This window comes from Rhinatrema bivittatum, chromosome 5 (genome assembly GCF_901001135.1).
Source record: "Rhinatrema bivittatum chromosome 5, aRhiBiv1.1, whole genome shotgun sequence".
Classification (NCBI taxonomy): domain Eukaryota; kingdom Metazoa; phylum Chordata; class Amphibia; order Gymnophiona; family Rhinatrematidae; genus Rhinatrema; species Rhinatrema bivittatum.
The window spans coordinates 138,863,999-138,883,739 of record NC_042619.1 but is presented as its reverse complement, the minus strand read 5'-3'; positions in this window follow the sequence as shown (position 1 = coordinate 138,883,739).

The following is a 19,741-nucleotide window of genomic DNA, read 5'->3' as shown; positions in this document are numbered from 1 at the left end:
CCATCCTCCCCCCCCCCTCACCCACACACCATTCACTGGCTGGGACATGGGGGAAGTCAGGAGTGAGGGTCAGGCAGCTCCCCCCTGTCTGTGAAGCCAGCCTCTCACTAGTAATGCAGGCAGGATAGGGCACTGCATGCAGGAAGATCACAACACCCCTGGTATCAGGGTTAGGGCACTGTGTGCAGGAAGATCACAACACTCCTGGTATTAATAGGGATAGGGCACTGTGTGCAGGAAGATCACAACACCCCTGGTGTCTGGGTTAGGGCACTGTGTGCAGGAAGATCACAACACCCCTGGTATCAGGGTTAGGGCACGGTGTGCAGGAAGATCACAACACTCCTGGTATTAATAGGGATAGGGCACTGTGTGCAGGAAGATCACAACACCCCTGGTGTCAGGGTTAGGGCACTGTGTGCAGGAAGATCACAACACCCCTGGTATCAGGGTTAGGGCACTGTGTGCAGGAAGATCACAACACCCCTGGTATCAGGGTAGGGCACTGTGTGCAGGAAGATCACAACACCCCTGGTATCAGGGTTAAGGCACTGTGTGCAGGAAGATCACAACACTCCTGGTATTAATAGGGATAGGGCACTGTGTGCAGGAAGATCACAACACCCCTGGTGTCAGGGTTAGGGCACTGTGTGCAGGAAGATCACAACACCCCTGGTATCAGGGATAGGGCACTGAGTGCAGGAAGATCACAACACCCCTGGTATCAGGAATAGGGCACAAGTTCTAGTCATATTGACTGATCACATTACTTTTTTTGTCAACTACCAACAGTTTCCATTTCCCATCCCCCCAACCATCACCTCAGTTGGAACCTTGGTAAGATCAATAGATAAGAGGGCAGCCAGCCAATAGGAATACATATTCATTCCTAACTGACCTTTACTGACCTAGAAAGTGTCAATAATTTGTATCATTTTCTGTTAGTGTTCCTGAGTTTCCATTTCCATTTCCCATCCCCCCAACCATCACCTCAGTGGGAACCTTGGTAACATCAATAGATAAGAGGGCAGCCAGCCAATAGGAATACATTTTCATTCCTAACTGACCTTTACTGACCTGGAAAGTGTCAATTTGTATCATTTTCTGTTAGTGCGCACTAACACGATTTAACGATTTTTAACGATAAATCGTTAGAATTTCTATTGTATTGTGTTCTATAACGATTTAAGACGATATTAAAATTATCGGACGATAATTTTAATCGTTGAAAAACGATTCACATCCCTACCCAGTACTGGGTAGTCCTTGGAGCCAGGCTAGCTCAAGCAGGCCCCGGTATCGGGTAGGTTTCAGTGCCAGTCCAGCACAGGTCAGGCCACTTTGTTGGATAGGCCTTGATGCTGGCCAGCTTGATGCTGGTCTTAGTGCTGGGTCAAGTTCAGGGCAGACCTCAGCATCAGGTAGACCTCAGCATTAGGCCAGCTCCTGCTTCAGGCAGGCCCTGTCCCCAGACCAGATTAGTGGCCCAAGGAGAACCTACCAGGACTTCCAGAGATCCATGTTAAAAATGTTGTTCTTTTTTATTTTGTTTTATTCTGCTTTTTGTTTCATTTTTTCCAGTTTGGCAAATGAACTGATAAAAAAAACTAATTAACAAACTTCCATAAGTCCCAAAGCAAAGAACGCCAAGCAGCATTTTCTGAATTATCAAGAATGCTCCTCATCCAGTAAAAATGTTGCTAGTAGTAATTTATGGGTTTGACAGTTGTTTTGTTTTGATTGATTGTAAATATTACTACACTTATCATAAGGGTTGGAGGTAACTGTAATCTACTTTGAAGTGCCAAAAAGTGGAATATAAATGCAAATAAATAAAATATATAAATAACTGCATGGAGCAGCAGATACTGCCATAAGAAATTTTCTGGGCAGACTGGATGTCCTTTTCTGCATTCATTTGGTCCTTTTCTGCATTCATTACTATGTTACTATATGTTAAAGTAAAAAAAATAACACCCCCCTCCCTCACCTAAAAACAAAAAAACAAAGTGAAATAAAAAAAATGGGGGATGCAAAACACTATTGTATTCAGTTCTGTTTGCCATATCTAAAAAAAAAAAAAGATATGGCAATACTAGAAATGTACAGAGAAGAACAGGGGATGGAACAACTCTTGCATGGGGTTAGGGCTCTTCAGCTTGGAGATGACCAGACTGAGAGACAATATGATAATGTTTTACAAAATCATAAATGGTATAGAACAAATTAATAGGGAATGGTTATTTTATCAAACAGTGCTGGGACTGGCAACATTCAATGAAACTGTGAGCATTTAAGCTATGGAACTTGTTGCTAGAGAATGAAGGCTAGTAGTATAGGAGAGATTAGAAATGGTTTAACACATTTCTGGAACATAGGTTCATAAATAATTATTAGACAGGTAGAACCTGGGTGTATCTACCTTATACTTCTAGGAGTGAGAGATGGGGAATGGACATTTCTACCAGGCTCTGATGAGTACTTAAAGTGTCCTAGAATGGATACTGTTGGAGACAGGATGATGGATTCGACTGGCCATTGATTTGTCCACATATGACACCTTTTATGTTTTTATGTACCTTCTAATTTTCTTAGAGGTCTATTTTCATAGTCATGAAGTCAGTTAACTCACAAGTTATCTGGCTAAATGCCAACTTTTTGAATATTGGGGAACTTAACTGTCTAGATTTTAGCCCAATAAGTCATTATCTGGCTAAAATATATCCGGATATTAAAAAGGCATTCTGGGGACATTCCAAGGTGGGCCTAACTTATCCAGATAACTTAGCCAATTTTCAGTTATATCTTCTAAATTAGCTGGATATCTTTAAGCTTACCTCAGAGCACACTTAAATTGAACTCTCCTTGTATGGCTAGATAGGATGCAGCTCCATCACTGCTCTCTACATCAATGGTGGGGGTGGAAGGGAAATAAAACCAAAGAGCTAAGAGAAACAGATAAGTATGAGAAAAAAAAATGTGTGAAGCTTGCTGGGCAGACTGGATGGGCCGTTTGGTCTTCTTCTGCCGTCATTTCTATGTTTCTATAATTAACTGGCTATATATATAACTGGCACTGTTTTCCTAAAAAAAAAAAAAAAAAGTAGTGTGGGTCTGTGGCCCTAATACTCCCCCCACCCCCGTCAGTATTTCACAAATGGCTCTGCTGGGATGACCATCTCCACCCCTAAACCCCTGCAAAAGTACATAAAAATATTTGTTGGGGTCTGCAGGTCACCCCTTTTTTCCTCTCCCCAGTTCCATAGAAAAGGACCTCCACCCCCAACTGTACCCTTCTCACCCACACGGTATCTTGAAAAATGGAGCTCTTCTGCTGGGCTCATGGTTCTCTAGAGCAATCCTGGCTGCTTTCAACATGCTATGAGAGCAACACTAGAAGCAGGGTCATTTAAGGCCATTTTCTATGGAATCAGAGAGAAGATGAGGGGTGGGGGAAGGAGGGCAACTCCAAAATATACCAAAAATGTAATGGGCCTAGAGGCCCAAAATAGCTCATCTCCCCCAAATTCACAAAATGCAAGCTGAAAGACCCATCCTGAAGCCTGTCCTCTTACCTTTCCCTCATTAGCCCGACCCAAGCTTTCCCACCTCATCCGGCACCCCAGAAATCTCTTAATGCCACCGGGAGCTCAGTAGACACATCCGCTGCCAGCACAATCAGCATTGCTTGGACATCAACTACCACATTCCTGTTAAAGAATTATTTTGGCAAGAACATTGGCAGCTTACGCTAGCAGTGTTATCGTCAAAGCAATAGTGGATGCATCAGGAGCTGAACGCATGTGCCAAGCTCCCAGTGGTGGTAACGGTTTTCAGGGGGCCAGGTGAGGCCATAGGTTTTGGCCTGGGCTTAAAATGGGAGGTGGGAAGTTTGGTTTTAGGAGTGGACTTACATTCAAATTGTATTTTGTGTCAGTGAGGGGTAGGGAGGGATGCTATGTGGGTCTACAGGCCCGCTATATTTTGTATATATTTTGGGATCTTGTGGGGGATGGAAGATTGGGAATGCCCAATGTTGAGTTCACTGGAGTAGGGGATGGGGGGTTGAGCTGGTAGGTCCACTAGATTTATTTATTTTTATTTTGGATCACCCTTAACAGACTTTGCTATTTGAATTTAGCTGGTTAAGGTAACGTTATCCCAGATAACTTTAACCCTGCTGCCAAGAATGTTCAGACTTAGCCAAACAGCTTATTTGGCTAGCTGAATATCAGAGTTATCCAGATAAGTGTTTTGGCTAAGTGAACTCCAGAAAACCTTTACTGTATCTAAATAAATGTTATATAATTAATGATTTATCCATGTAAAATTATCTGGAAAAGTGTCCAACACCTTAGTGTTTACCTGGGTAACTCAAAAATTATCAAGATAACCCCGTTAAAATATTGACCTTTTACTGTGTGCTTATGGTTAATGGTTTTACATTTAACTCTTAGAATTCTTTTAACAATACTGATGAAATATGGACCCTCAAATTACTAAAGAAAAAATACAGTAGAGTGTTTCTAGCACTTAGCTGGATACCAATGTAGTGTGAATTTGCAGAAAATAATTCATGGTATGCAGTGTATAGGTGTCTACAATTGTATGTCCGACACTTAGGAATTTGGACCATAATGAATTGGCTTCTAGGCAATTACCTACTTAACAAAGTGTTAAATGAAGAAGTTAATTAAGAAATGTAATTTTTTAAAATCCATTTAGAACATTTTACTGAATAACTGTACAAAAAAGTGCCTACCTTAAAAAAGTCATTTATAACAAGAACAATCTTTTCTTAATTTGTCTTTCATTTAGAGCAATAATTTGCATGCCAGATAAATGTTACAAGGGGTATGTAGTTCAAATTCAAAGCAATTTTATAGTGAATAGGTACGACCGCATTTTTTCATACTATAATTTGTAATTTAGGAAATAGATGAGCGTGACGAATCAAAGTGTCACGATCATGGGGAAGGCAATTTTCAAAGTGATTTATGCAGGTTATAAGTGTTTTACCTGGGTCAATTCTCTGTCTGAAAATTGTCCAGCCTTAATGCTGCTAAAAGTCTGCACATTTTTCCTCACACGCATTTGTTATTCATTTATTTAAAACTCTTATATTCTGCTTATAGCCGACCAGCTGTGCTAGGCATATTTTACTAAAACATAAAATACAGAAGTATAAAGCCCAGCAAACATATAGATCCTCAATTTTGATAATAGAGTAATAAAAGGAATCTTTTTTCTCACCCGATAAAAAGCATAATCTTCTACTTCTCCTAGGAAAATGTTCCCCTGAAAAAGAAATGTCTTCTGTTTTGTACAAAATTGACCATGAACAGTAAACTGGAACAAAAACGGGCAAAAAGCATGCATGGAATTTGCTTCTATATTGGCAGCTTGAATGTTGCCCCTGTCTGTACAAGGGATAAGAGCTAGAGCTTTTACTTTAAGTTTATTAATGCACATCTAATGGGATTTTGCGTGTTTGTTTTGCTGCATGGAGAGGTATAGCCTAGGGCTTCTTACTGTTCAAGTGTGGCCAATTAAGCTCACAGTTAAATCTAGAATGACTCATACTGTTATACATGGGCTATCTTGAAATATTCCCCAACAGTCATGGATGTCTGAAACACTTGAACTATTAATGAAAATAAGCATTCATTCATTAACTTCCTTAAGATTCCTTTCACTTTAGAACTATGTACTGATTTGCTAGTCAATAAAGAGAAGTAGGAAGAACTCTGTAACCCTGATGCAGATAATTTCAAAACATGGAATTGTGTTAGGTTCTACAAGAAGTGAATTTTGGAAGTATAAACATTTTGATTTTAATTTGCATTATAAAAGTGTTTCTAAAAACATTCCAGTCTTGAAGGGCCCTATAATTATAACAAGGGATAAATGAAGACAAACTAGCATCCCAATGCATGAAAGATCCTTTGCATCACTAATGACTTGACTTTGTAAGATAAAGCTTGTTTTTCATGATAAAGGATTGAGAAGATTGTCATATGTTTTGGTTCAGATAATTATTTGGACATCCATATGAATGCAAAGGACAGGTATCTTTCCCTCTGTCACACTTCAGTCTGTATTCTTTCATTCCAGAAGATTGTGGTGGCATAAAGAGAAGTTACATTCTTTGTATAGCAAATTCCTCTAAAGAGAAAGATTTATACTTGCAGGTCAGGATAGGGTTAAGGTATTGAATAACTTTGTTTGCTTTATATGAGTTTGCAAGATTGCTGTCTTTCAGAATAGGGATGGATTTAATGCACTTACATGTAATGCAACTACAGGAAAATAGATGAAATAATGGACTCACAGCTGTGAATTAGGTCCCTGAGGAATAAAGTTTTCAAATAGGCCATGAAATTGAAAAATACACAGGTATTTTTAGTGTGTGTACTTTAGCAAAATTTCAAAAAGAAACTACACAAGTAGTATTTTGAAATAACTAGCATAAAGTATACATGCTAAAAGCACCCACCAATATTTCATTGCTAGTGGTGTGGGTGGTGATGGTCATGGGGAGGTGCATTAAAATAGCATGAATAATTTTGAAAATTACATGCTCATTTTACCTGCAACTGCTCATCGCCAAAGCTGAAGCAAATGCAGGTAAGGCAGAAGAGAAAACTATATGAGCTTAAGATAGCAGCATATGTCTATCCAGGCCCATGTATTCAGAGAAAGGTCAATTGGGAGAAGGAGGGAGATGTCTGGTGGTGATGGGGAGGGGAGATGTGAAGCAGATATGATAGACAAAGAGCAAGAGGACTCCGTGAGGGGCAGAGGTTGAGGTGTAGCCACACTATAAGAAACACCTTCAATTTCTCATTAACTTCATAGAGGAGAAGCACAGCCACACCTCATGGGTGCATAACTTTCCACAACACTGACTTACAGATTATATTGACATCCTTCCTCCTGTATAGGGATAACTTGGGAGGGATAAGAATGAGCCCTACTTGAGTCCATACTCTTGGCCGCAGTTTCCTCAGGTAATATGACTAAATCTCTCACCTGGGCCCAGCATCCCAAGAGAGCTATCTTTTCAATAGCTGACAATCACGTATATCATGCAGTTATAACATGAGGAAGCAAGACGGCCGATCGCTTCTCCCCTTCCCACCATTCCCTTATACATAAAACGCTTACAACTTTATGGCTTTAAACTTAGGCCATAGTTTATTAACAATATAACCCGAGCCTCCAATTAGTTAATACAATAATCAAAACCTTGCCCCCCCCCCCCCCCACCGGCTCCTCTTCACTTACCACCATGTGAAAATGGTAAGTCTGCTCGATCCCAAACCCCCCCCCCCCTCGCAACTTACCCCGCCTCGGCAACAGCGAGGGTAAGCATTCGGCCTGAGCATTGCCCCCTCTTGCTCATTAGGCCTTCCCGTGTAGCAGCGCCAAAACTACACGGGCATTTCCCTCCCCCCCCCCCCCCCCCACCAATCCATCACAATTGAAATACAATACAATCCAACATTATGGCTCGGGTTTTCCGCCCCCAAACTGCGACAAACAAAGGTAAGCAAGTACAGCTAAACATGCACATTGCAACAGGGTGGGGAGGGAGGGAAGCAGAATTCTGCTGCTTGCTTCGCTGTTGCTGCCCAACTGCCAGCAATCCTAACTGATAGGGATGTGAATCGTTTTTTGACGATTTAAAATATCGTCCGATATATTTTAAATCGTCAAAAATCGTTAGGGCCACGATACAATACCAATTCCCCCGATTTATCGTTAAAAAATCGTAAATCGTGGGAAGGGGGAGGGCAGGAAAACCGGCACACTAAAACCCCCTAAAACCCACCCCCGACCCTTTAAATTAAAACCCCCCCCCCCCCCCAACCCCCCCCCCCCCCCCAAATGCTTTAAATTACCTGGGGATCCAGCGGTGGTCCAGAACGGCGGCGGTCCGGAACGGCCCCCTCAATTGAATCCTGTTGTCTTCAGCCGGCACCATTTTGCAAAATGGCCGCCGCAAAATGGCGGCGGCCATAGACAAAAATGATTCGACGCAGTAGGTCGTTCCGGACCCCCGCTGGACTTTTGGCAAGTCTTGTGGAGGTCAGGAGGCCCCCCAAGCTGGCCAAAAGTCCCTGGTGGTCCAACGGGCATCCCGGAGCGACCTCCTGCACTCCGGCCATCCGATGCCAGTACTCAAAATGGCGCCGATAGCCTTTGCCCATTCTATGTCACAGGGGCTACCGGTGCCATTGGTCAGCCCCTGTCACATGGTAGGAGCACAAGATGGCGCCGATGGCCATGTGACAGGGGCTGACCGATGGCACCGGTAGCCCCTGTGACAAAGGCTATCGGCACCATGATGAAACTGGCATCAAGGGTGTGAGTGCAGGGGATGGCTCCCGGACCCCCTGCTGGACCACCAGGGAGTTTTGGTAAGGCTTGGGGGGGTCAGGAGGGTGGGGGGTTGTAGTTAATTTGAATTTTAGCTGGGACATGAATAGAAATCGCTGTATTAACACATCGGGGCGCCATACGGCCGAATGCAACATATCTGCTCCCCGACGAATCCGAATCACGAATGCAACGTATGGCGTCCCTCTGCACATCCCTATTATACACACTCCATTGAACGATTCTAGAAATCTGTCCCATACCGCCAATTTTTCTTTAATTGCGTTTGTGACCCGGATAAAGTGATGCCCTGCTTTTACCCCGGCTATTTGGGTGGATAGCCTACGAATGAAAGCTCTACCCATCGGTATAACCCTACAAGCGAAGTTCAATGAACCTTTCAGTGATTGCAACTGCCGCAACGTAACCTTCTTTGCTCCTTGCACCGACCACACTAACTCGTGCAACTTAACCACCTTATCCTCTGGTAACCGCGAAACCTTGGCTACAGAATCCAAATCGATGCCTAGAAAGGTTAGTTTGGTAACCAGCCCTTCAGTCTTATCTTGTGCTATCGGTACGCCCAACGACTTAGCTACCTCCAAAAACCCCTTCAACTGACTCTGACACTCATTGGATTCACTCGACCCTACAAACAAAAAGTCGTCTAAATAATGCAACATTCTCGAGCAGTTATTGTGTTGCATGGTAGCCCATTGTAGAAAAGTGCTAAAAGCCTCAAACAACACACAGGAGACCGCACAACCCATGGGCAGGCAACGATCTAGAAAATAACCTTATTCAAAATAAAATCCTAACAGTGGAAAACACGACGGGTGAATCGGCAACAATCTGAATGCAGACTCGATGTCTGCCTTAGTCATTAACGCTCCTACTCCCGCTTGCCTCACCAAATCTATGGCCCCCTCAAAAGACGCGTATTTAACTGTACACTCTTGTTTAGGAATAAAGTCATTCACGGCCGACCCCTCCGGGTGCGATAAATTTAAGATCAACCTATACTTGCCGATCACCTTCTTTGGAATGACTGCTAATGGTGACAGATGCATATTGTCAAAAGGCTGTTTCCCGAAAGGCCCAACGATCCTACCGAAGGATATTTCAACCCTCAACTTTTCTCTCACCACATCTGCTAATCTGTAAGCCGATCTAGCGTTTTTCGCCCTCCCCCCATATCCTGGACCCACATAAGGAATCATAAACCCTTCCCAAAAACCCTTTCTTAACAATGCTGCTGCAACTACATTAGGATAACCCTTTAAACGCTCCTCCAATGCCGATATAATAATCGGTGATTCAGCTTTCTGAAAAATCACCTCACGGCTTGGAGCCCTTGGCAAGGGCAGGTTTCTGCCCCTGAGCACATTTGGATGCCGGATGTGTACCTCCGCAGGAGGAGCAGGCATGCCTAAACTTGCACTCGGGGAACAAACAATTGAGTTTGTTGTATCTCTAGCACACGTCTGACACACCGCTCGCGACTTGCCCCCTGATAACCACCGTTTGATTAACCCCGAAACCTCGAAAGGAATTACCCTTAGCACTCCCACCCGCAGACCCTCCTACGCTCGCGCTCCCCGCTCCCCCGGCTGCTCCGCTTTTAGTGTTTCCTACACCTTTATTCGTCATCTGCGTTAACCACAGATGAATGTCCTGCGTCCTCCAGGACATAAACTTGTTCCTCGCCATTTTATCCCTAAATTTCTCATCATAGTTGAGCCAAGCCCAACCATCATAGTCCCTGAATGCTCCCAATATGCTGTCCGCATAAGACAGCAACGCTCCATATTGAGTGCTATCAAAGTGGCTTACCACACTAGCTAATCGAAGGAAACCACGAACCCAATTCACAATGTTTTTTTATATTTTGGGGCCTTTCCCTTCTCCCCTGCTCCTCTTCTTAGCCTTCTTTTATCCCTCTTCCCCCCTCGGCGCCCTTCCAACAATTTAAAAATGTCAACAAATTTTCGCTTGCGTATTCGTTTCACCAAACACTTTGGAACTTCCTCCCATAATTCCGTTAAGGAAGCAAGCGCTGGGTGACCCATGTCCTGCCCCGGACCCGCTCCCAATGCAGAATTCCTGAGCCTGTACTCGCTACTTGAACTAGTAGACGACGATGAAGAACTCGAGGAACTTGACCTCCGGGATCTCTTCGTTTCCCCCCCCCCCCCCCCCCCCCACTGCTGATCCCTCCAGTCTGTGATCCTTGCCTACCTCCTTCAGCTGCAGATGCTCCATTGTCCCCGGCTCTTTTTGCTCCTCCGCTCCCCGTCTCCTCTCCCGTCCACCGCTGCTCCGGCACTCCTCTCCTAGATATCTCCCGCCTCGCCTCCGGCTCCCGCTCCCTCCAAGATTCTCGCCTCGATGTCCCTGCTACCTCCTCTCCATCTGTACCTGAAAAAGAGTCAAAGACCCTCCGTTCCCCTACCCACCCCCACCCCTCATGCCGTGTGCCCCTTCAACCCTTGCATACTCTCACATCCGAATAATGTGCTCGAGGGAAGTCTGACTCCCAGGTTCTCCCCGATATTTGATCCTCAAGGGCACCCTCCCCCTCCCCTAAAGGCCACCCATCGAAACCAGCCACCACCCTACTGGTCTTGCCCCGATAGGGCTCAGACCTACCTGACTCCCTGCTCAGGTAATGCCTTATAATGTCCGCTACCACCACAACAGAAATATTGGCCTCTCCCCCACCCCCACTCTTCAGCCGGTACCCCCGCGGGGTGGGGTGGGCTCAGACCCTCTGTATTAGGAACCTGATCCTGCTCCCCTGGCATATGATGCCTATCGTGCCTGAGAAACCCTGAACTCCCCTTGTCTGCCTGGCCCTGGGATGACTGCTGTCCCTGCGTCTCACTTCACTATATACCAGGGCCCCACCAGTACCTACTCCCTGACCCTGCACACCCTTCGGGCCTGCTGCTCCTCCCCGAGGCCCTAAGCTCCGCCCCCTGCTGGAGCGAGCCTGCGGGGAGGCCGCCCTACCCCCAGCCTGCTCGTCAGGAGCTGCCCTGCTTCGCGCCCGGGAGGCCCGCTTCTTCCTGCTCCTAATAGGGCTCGGGGAAGTGGCCGCAACTTCCTCCGCCACGCACGCGTCTGGCCTGCAGGGAAGAAACGCTGCGTCTGCAGGGGGGCGAACAGTCCCTGCAGGCCCGCGCTCCACCCCCTATGCAGGGGCATGGCACGAAAAAGCTGACAGGGGCGTGACAGAAGGGAACAGAGGGGGAACCAACGGGGCTCGAACGAGGGCTAACAGATCACCCCCCGGTTCAGCGCCGCTCTCCCCGGAGTCCGTAAGAGGTAAGGGGGGACCCACCAGGGGGGGGGGGCGGGTGACGAGGGAGCGAGAGCCAGGCCCTCAACATCGCCAGCAGAGGTGGGAGGGACGCAGGGGTGAGTACCACTTACTGCGGCCCGAAGCAGGGAATGATCCGGGCCCTGCAATGATGTCACTCCACCTCCATCCCACGGCTCAGGGGACGCCGACACCGGCGCTGGGCCCGCGGATTGCCTGGCTCTGACTCTCCTCATGGTGAACTGCCCTGGCTAACCCGATAGCAAGGCAAAAAAAAAAAGACTCACTACCCCGAAGGATTAACAGTTGAACATCAACACCGAGCAAAAGCAGAATTCTGCTGCTTGCTTCGTTGTTGCTGCCCAACTGCCAGCAATCCTAACTGATCCCAACTTTGAATAGCCCACAGCCAATGGCAATGCAGCAATTCAAAATTGTTGCCATTGCCTTGCCTACCCCCTCCTCCCTCCTCTTTCCCAACCCCCCCCTCTAGCTATGCTCCCTTCCCCTTGCTCCCATGTTAACTACAGCAGCGCAAGACAAGCTTACGCTGCTTCCTATAACACCCCCCCCCCCCGGAAACTTCCAGGTGGGAGTGCCTCCCACTTTGGAAGGGTGAATCACTTCCCCCCCATACCCAACTTCCACCAGGTGTGCCCTGCTCAGATGGCATCCAGTTTGAGGAGTTCATGGCTGATACAGACTGAATTCAAGAGACAGGAGCTGTTTTAATGCTGGCAGGCTTTCAGAGCACATCTGATATCCTAGCAAGTCATTAAAGTAAAAAGTCTATACAAAAGAGCAAATGTGCCAACAATAAATCAAAGAAGGCAGGTAGAGAGAGATAAGGCAAGGTCATAATCATGGTCATGCTTCAGGAGTAGATCAGGTTACAAAAGCAGGTCAAACACAATTCAGATACAGATCAGGAGCAATGAAGCAGCCAGGACCCGAGCTCAAGAAAAGCTTTAAATACTCTGAATACTTAGGGCTGGACTCTTGTTGGCCCAGTTCACAAATAAGCAACATGATAGGCATAAAAACAAAACTAACAAAAGGCAAGTGGACAAGTGCAAAGTGATGCATATAAGGAGAAATACCCTTGCTGTAGTTACTCAATGATAGGTTCTATCTTAGGAGTTACCACCCAAGAAAGAGATATAAGCGTCATAGTGGATAATACAATGACATCGTCGGTCCAGTGTGCCATGGCAATCAAAAAAGCATACCGAATTTTAGGAATTATTCAGAAGGGAATGGAAAATAGAATGGAGGATGTCATAATGCCTCTATATTGCTCCATGGTGAGGCCGCACCTTGAATACTGTGTGCAATTCTGGTCACTGCATCTCAAAAAGGATATAGCTGCATTCGAGAAAGTGCAGAGAAGGGTGACCAAAATGATATGGGTCATGGAACAGCTGCCCTATGAAGGAAAAGCTAAAGACGTTAGGGCTGTTCAGTTTGGAGAAGAGACGACGGAGGGGGGGATAAGACCGAAGTCTACAAAAACATGAAAGGACTTGAACAAGTTAATGTAAATCAGTTATTTATTCTCTCACAGGTCGATTCATTAAAAAGTGTGAGAGAGTTGGCGCTCCGTGTTGAACTCCCACTCTCCCGACGCGCACCCAGGCACCTCTCCTGGGCGAGCAATTTTGTATTTAAATTAGGGCCCGCGCCAGTGGAAAAGGGTAAACAGTGGAGTGCCTCAGGGATCTGTACTTGGACCGGTGCTTTTCAATATACATATCAATGATCTGGAAAGGAATACGATGAGTGACGTTATCAAATTTGCAGATGATACAAAATTATTCAGAGTAGTTAAATCACAAGCAGACTGTGATACATTACAGGAGGACCTTGCAAGACTGGAAGATTGGGCATCCAAATGGCAGATGAAATTTAATGTGGACAAGTGCAAGGTGTTGCATATAGGGAAAAATAACCCTAGCTGTAGTTACACGATGTTAGGTTCCATATTAGGAGCTACCACCCAAGAAAGAGATCTAGGCGTCATAGTAGATAATACATTGAAATCGTCAGCTCAGTGTGCTGCAGCAGTCAAAAAAGCAAATAAAATGTTAGGAATTATTAGGAAGGGAATGGTTAATAAAACGGAAAATGTCATAATGCCTCTAAATCGCTCCATGGTGAGACCACACCTTGAATACTGTGTACAATTCTGGTCGCCGTATCTCAAAAAAGATATAGTTGCAATGGAGAAGGTACAGAGAAGGGCAACCAAAATGATAAAGGGGATGGAACAGCTCCCCTATGAGGAAAGGCTGAAGAGGTTAGGGCTGTTCAGCTTGGAGAAGAGACGGCTGAGGGGGGATATCATAGAGGTCTTTAAGATCATGAGAGGTCTTGAACGAGTAGATGTGACTCGGTTATTTACACTTTCGAATAATAGAAGGACTAGGGGGCATTCCTTGAAGTTAGCAAGTAGCACATTTAAGACTAATCGGAGAAAATTCTTTTTCACTCAACGCACAATAAATCTCTGGAATTTGTTGCCAGAGGATGTGGTTAGTGCAGTTAGTGTAGCTGGGTTCAAAAAAGGTTTGGATAAGTTCTTGGAAGAGAAGTCCATTAACTGCTATTAATCAAGTTTACTTAGGGAATAGTCACTGCTATTAATTGCATCAGTAGCATGGGATCTTCTAGGTGTTTGGGTAATTGCCAGGTTCTTGTGGCCTGGTTTGGCCTCTGTTGGAAACAGGATGCTGGGCTTGATGGACCCTTGGTCTGACCCAGCATGGCAATTTCTTATGTTCTTATGTTCTTATTAAGGAGTCACTAGGGACACTAGCATCCCTAATGCCTGCTTATTAGCGGAAGCAGCAGCTGGCGGGCAGATTTTTTTTTGTTTATTTTTGGGGCAGGTGTTAATTTCTGAGAGTAAAATGTGGGGCTTTGCCGCACATTTTATATTCAGTATTCTGTGGTAATAACTAATAGGCTCATCAACATGCATTTGCATGTGATGAACGCTATTAGTTTCAGGCAGGTTGGCCGCGCGTTTTCCGTGTGCTATTACCCCTTACAGTATAAGGGTTATAATTAGGGATGTGAATCGTTTTTTGACGATTTAAAAAAATCGTCAGATATTTTTTAAATTGTCAAAAATCGTTAGAGTTGCGATACAATACAAATTTCCCCGATTTATCGTCAAAAATCATTAAATCGGGCACGGGAATTATTTGGGGGGAGGGTGGGAAAACCCACCCTGACCCTTTAAAACCAATCCCTTACCCTCCCCCACCCTCCTGAACCCCCCAAAAATGTTAAAATACCTGGTGGTCCAGTGGGGTGGGGGGGGGTCTGGCGCGATCTCCCGCTCTCGGGCCATCGGTGCCATTTTGGCTGCCACTAATATAAATGGCGCGGATAAAAAAAAACCCACCCAACCTTTAAACCGATCCCCTTAGCCTCTCCCACCCTCCCGCCCTCCCCCCCAAACCTTTTAAAATTACCTGGTGGTCCAGGGGGGGCGTGGGGAGCGATCTCCCGCTCTCGGGCCATCGGCTGCCACTCATAAAGATGGCGCCGATGGCCCTTTGCCCTTACCATGTGACAGGGTATCCGTGCCATTGGCCGGCCCCTGTCACATGGTAGGAGCACTGGATGGCCGTATTGCCAATATTCAAAATGGCACCGGCGCTACCTTTGCCCTCTCTAGGTCATAGGGGCCGACGGTCGGCCTACGGTCAGCCCCTGTGACATAGTGAGGGCAAAGGTAGCGCCGGCGCCATTTTGACTACTCCAATTCACATCTCTAATGATCAGATTTCCCCTCCCCCCCCAGCCGAACCCGATCGTTAAAACGATCGGGCACACGATTCACATCCCTAGTAATAATAGCGCATCTAAAACGCATGGCTAAACAGGGGCTAAATGGTACACTCGGTCGAGCGCACCGTTCTGTATCAGCCTGTCAGATAATAGAAGGACCAGGGGGCACTCCATGAAGGTAGCAAGTAGCTCATTTAAAACAAATCAAAGACAATTCTTTTTCACTCAGCGCATTGTTAAACTCTGGAATTCATTGCCATGGGATGTGGTTTCAGCAGTTAGTGTTACTGAGTTTCAAAAAGGTTTGGATATGTTCCTAGAGGTTAAATCCATAAACTACTATTATGGTAATTAATAAGCAAAAGTAGCTTGTGATCTATCTAATGTTTGGGTACTTGCCAGGTACTTGTGACTTGGATTGGCCACTGTTGGAAACAGGATGGTGGGCTTGATGGACCCTTGGTCAGACCCAGTAAAGCATTTCTTATGTTCTATGCTCTTATGAACAGCAAATAGAAACCATTATTCAGGAACAAAGGATGCCAATTGAAGACCTGCCAAGGCTGTGCCCTTACACTTGTAGCCCCTGCTCCAGTCTCTCATCAGGCACAAGTGTTTATGTTAGAATGTTCAGATAATTGTGATTTATGCTCCTAGGTTCTTTCCTGGCATGGGGAAAGTTACAGTCTTTCAAGTTTCTTTAAATGTTTGGGGATCTCTTGAAAAAGTTGAAATAGAAATACACTGACATTGTTCAAAAAATAAATCTTACTTAGATATTTGGTGCAAACCAATTATCTTGCGATATTACTTGGTATTCATACAGAAAATATAGTCAGAAATCCTAAAAAGTAACTAAAATCACAGTCAATATGAAATCTTCAGACCACTAGGAGTTTCTCCTTCTTTTACCCACTAGCTATGAGGCACTCTTTGAAGATGGGACCTTTGCTTCCCCTTTTTAGTACCTACTCTCTGGTGTGCAGATCTCTATAGACTAATAGTTGAACTGGAACACTCTCCTGATCAGATGAGTTTCTGCTGACTACTTCTGTTGTGACTGTTCAATCCGGAAGTGGATCCTTGGGCCGACCGTCTCGGAGGGACGGACGGGATGCAGAACTCCGCGGTTCAGATGAATCTTCACCTGGAAACCCGTAACCCCTCCAGAGGAGCTGTGGGGGTCCAGGTCGCTAGGACTTAAGATTCTTCGCCCTGGAAGCCCGAGGTCCCCCCAGGAGGAGCCCGTAAGGACCCGGGCCACTGGGACTTAGGTGAAGCTTGAAGATCCCAAGGAAGGAATATGAACCGGAATCAGGGCAGGCAGCAGACTAGTGGAATGAAGACACGGACCGGAGTCAGGGCAGGCGGAGGACAAGCAGAGAGAAGTCACGATCCGAGGTCAAGGCAGGCGGCAGGCAAGCAGAGTGGAGGTCACGAACCGAGGTCAAGGCAGGCAGCAAGCAGGCAGAAGTCAGAGTCGTTGGGCAGGCAGAATCCAGGAACCAGGCTAGCAGACGAAACCAGAGTCAGGCAGGCAGAGATCAGGAACCAGGCAAGCAGATGAAACCAGAGTCAGGCAGGCAGAGATCAGGAACCAGGCAAGCAGGAATCAGGAATCAGACGATCCGGAGGGCAACTAGTACTCAGCAAGGAGACCTCGTTGCAAGGCAAGTTGGAATTGCAAAAGGCCCTGTTTAAATCCCCTACCCGGCGTCTGACGTCAAAGGGGGCGTGTCTGCACATCCGGGTGCAGACGCCTCAAAACGCGGCCCTTCACGCGCGCGCGTTCCCCCGTCGAGGGGAGGAGTCGATGGCGGCGTCTCCACGAGGAAACGCCGCTGCCATGCGGCCCTGGAGGTCAGAAACCCGGCGGTTGGCGGCGCGGCAGAACAAGGTAGGAGCCAGGTCAGTAGGTTAGTGATCGGGATCGTAACAGTACCCCCCCCCCCCCTTTATGCCCCCTCTGTAGAGGACCGGGCTTTCCGGGGTTGTCCAAATGGAATTGGGTCAGCAGAGACTTGTCCAGAATGTTTCGTGCAGGTTCCCAGGAGTCTTCCTCAGAGCCACAGCCCTCCCAGGCTAGCAAATACTCCCATCGACGATTGCGAAAGCGTACATCACGTACCTCGTGTACTTGGTAAACAGGCTCCCCAGGAGATGAGACTGAGATATCATCATGAGTGAGTTGATGAAATCGGGAGTGTACAACTGGTTTCAGGAGGGACACATGAAACACATTGTGAATGCGCAAAGATAATGGAAGACGGAGTCTATAGGACACTAATCCTATTCGCTCTGCCACCGGAAACGGACCACAGAATTTGGGAGCCAACTTGCGAGACCTGGAAAATGCAAATTCTTGGTACTTAACCATACCTTAGTACCGGGTAGAAATGCTGGGGCAGGACGTCGATGACGATTCACTGTTCTCTGTGCCCTTTGTGCTGCTAAGGAGAATCAGTGCTGAAGCGCTGTCCAAAGATGATAAAGTTGAGTGGCTACAGTCTGAGCCGCTGGTGAAGCAACCTCCACGGGAAGTGGAACAGGAGACCTGAGATGGCATCCAAAGACAGTTTGAAATGGAGATTGACCAGTGACTGAATGTTCGTGATTATTGTATGCGAATTCAGCCCAAGGCAACAGGGCAACCCAATTATCCTTTTTTTCTGAAATGAAACTGCGGAGGAAGGACTTGAGAGATCGATTCATCCGTTCCGTTTGTCCATTACTTTGGGGTGGAAAGCTGTAGAGAGATTCAACTGTACCCCAAACTTTTTACAAAGAGCTCGCCAGTAGCGGGCTGTAAACTGAGGCCCTCGGTCGGAGACAATGCTTTGCGGAAGACCATGGACACGAAAGATGTGTTGTATAAAAAGACTTGCCAATTCTGGCGCTGAAGGAAGTTTGGGCAGAGGTACCAGGTGTACCATTTTAGAGAAACGGTCCACGATAACCCAAATTACCGTCTTACCCTCAGAGGGAGGTAAATCCACCACGAAATCCGTGGCGATGTGCGTCCAGGGTTCCGTGGGGATTGGCAAAGTTTGCAGAAGACCCCAGGGTCGTCCAGTGAGAGGCTTCTGTCTGGCACATACTGGGCAGGATGCCACATATTCTTGTACGTCCTGTCGTACCCGAGGCCACCAGTAGAACCGGTTCAAGAGAGTTAGGGTTCTTTCTCGACCGGCATGACCTCCTGTAAGTGAGTCGTGGGCCCACTCAAGGACCTTTCTCCGGTCTCGTCGGGACACTACCACCCTTCCCTGCGTGGATATACTGGTGCTGGCAAGAGAGATTCTGGCCGGATCGATGATGTACTGTGGGGAATCATCTTTTTCCTCAAGGATGGTATTTCGTGACAGGGCATCAGCCCGAACATTCTTAGAGGCTGGTCGGTATTTAAGAATAAAATCAAATCGGCTAAAGAACAACGACCACCTAGCTTGCCTGGGATTGAGGCGCTGGGCTTGTGAAAGGAACTCCAAGTTTTTATGGTCGGTATAAACCGTGATCTGATGTTGAGCTCCCTCTAGCCACTGCCTCCATGCTTCAAAAGCCAACTTGATGGCAGGGAGTTCCTTATCGCCGATTCCGTAGTTTCAGCAGGAGTGAACTTTTTAGAAAAATAGGAGCATGGTAGTAAATTCCCCAAACTGGAGTGCTGTGACAGTACTGCTCCCACAGCCACACTGGAAGCATCCACTTCTACCACAAAGGGACGTAGCGGGTCAGGATGGCGTAAGCAAGTCTCCAACAGGAAAGCATCTTTTAAATCCTGAAACACTTTACAGGCTTCAGAAGTCCAGTGGCGAACATCCGCTCCCTTCCTCGTTAGGGCCGTCAAAGGTGCTACCAGCCGGGAATATCCCGGAATGAAGTGCCTGTAGAAGTTTGCGAAACCTAAAAAGCGTTGCAACACTTTTAAACCAGTAGGCTGAGGCCACTTTTTGATGGCGGACACCTTCTCAGGGTCCATGCTGAATCCAGTAGCCGAAACAATATACCCTAGGAAGGGCAAAGAGTCTTGTTCAAAAAGACATTTCTCTAGTTTCGCGTAGAGACGCTGGTCCCGGAGAATCTGAAGGACTTGTCGGACTTGCCGACGATGAGTGTCCAAGTCTTGCGAGAAAATGAGGACATCGTCCAGGTAAACAATAACGCAGGAGTTTAACAGTTCTCTAAGGATCTCATTCATGAGATGCTGGAACACTGCGGGGGCATTACACAAGCCGAATG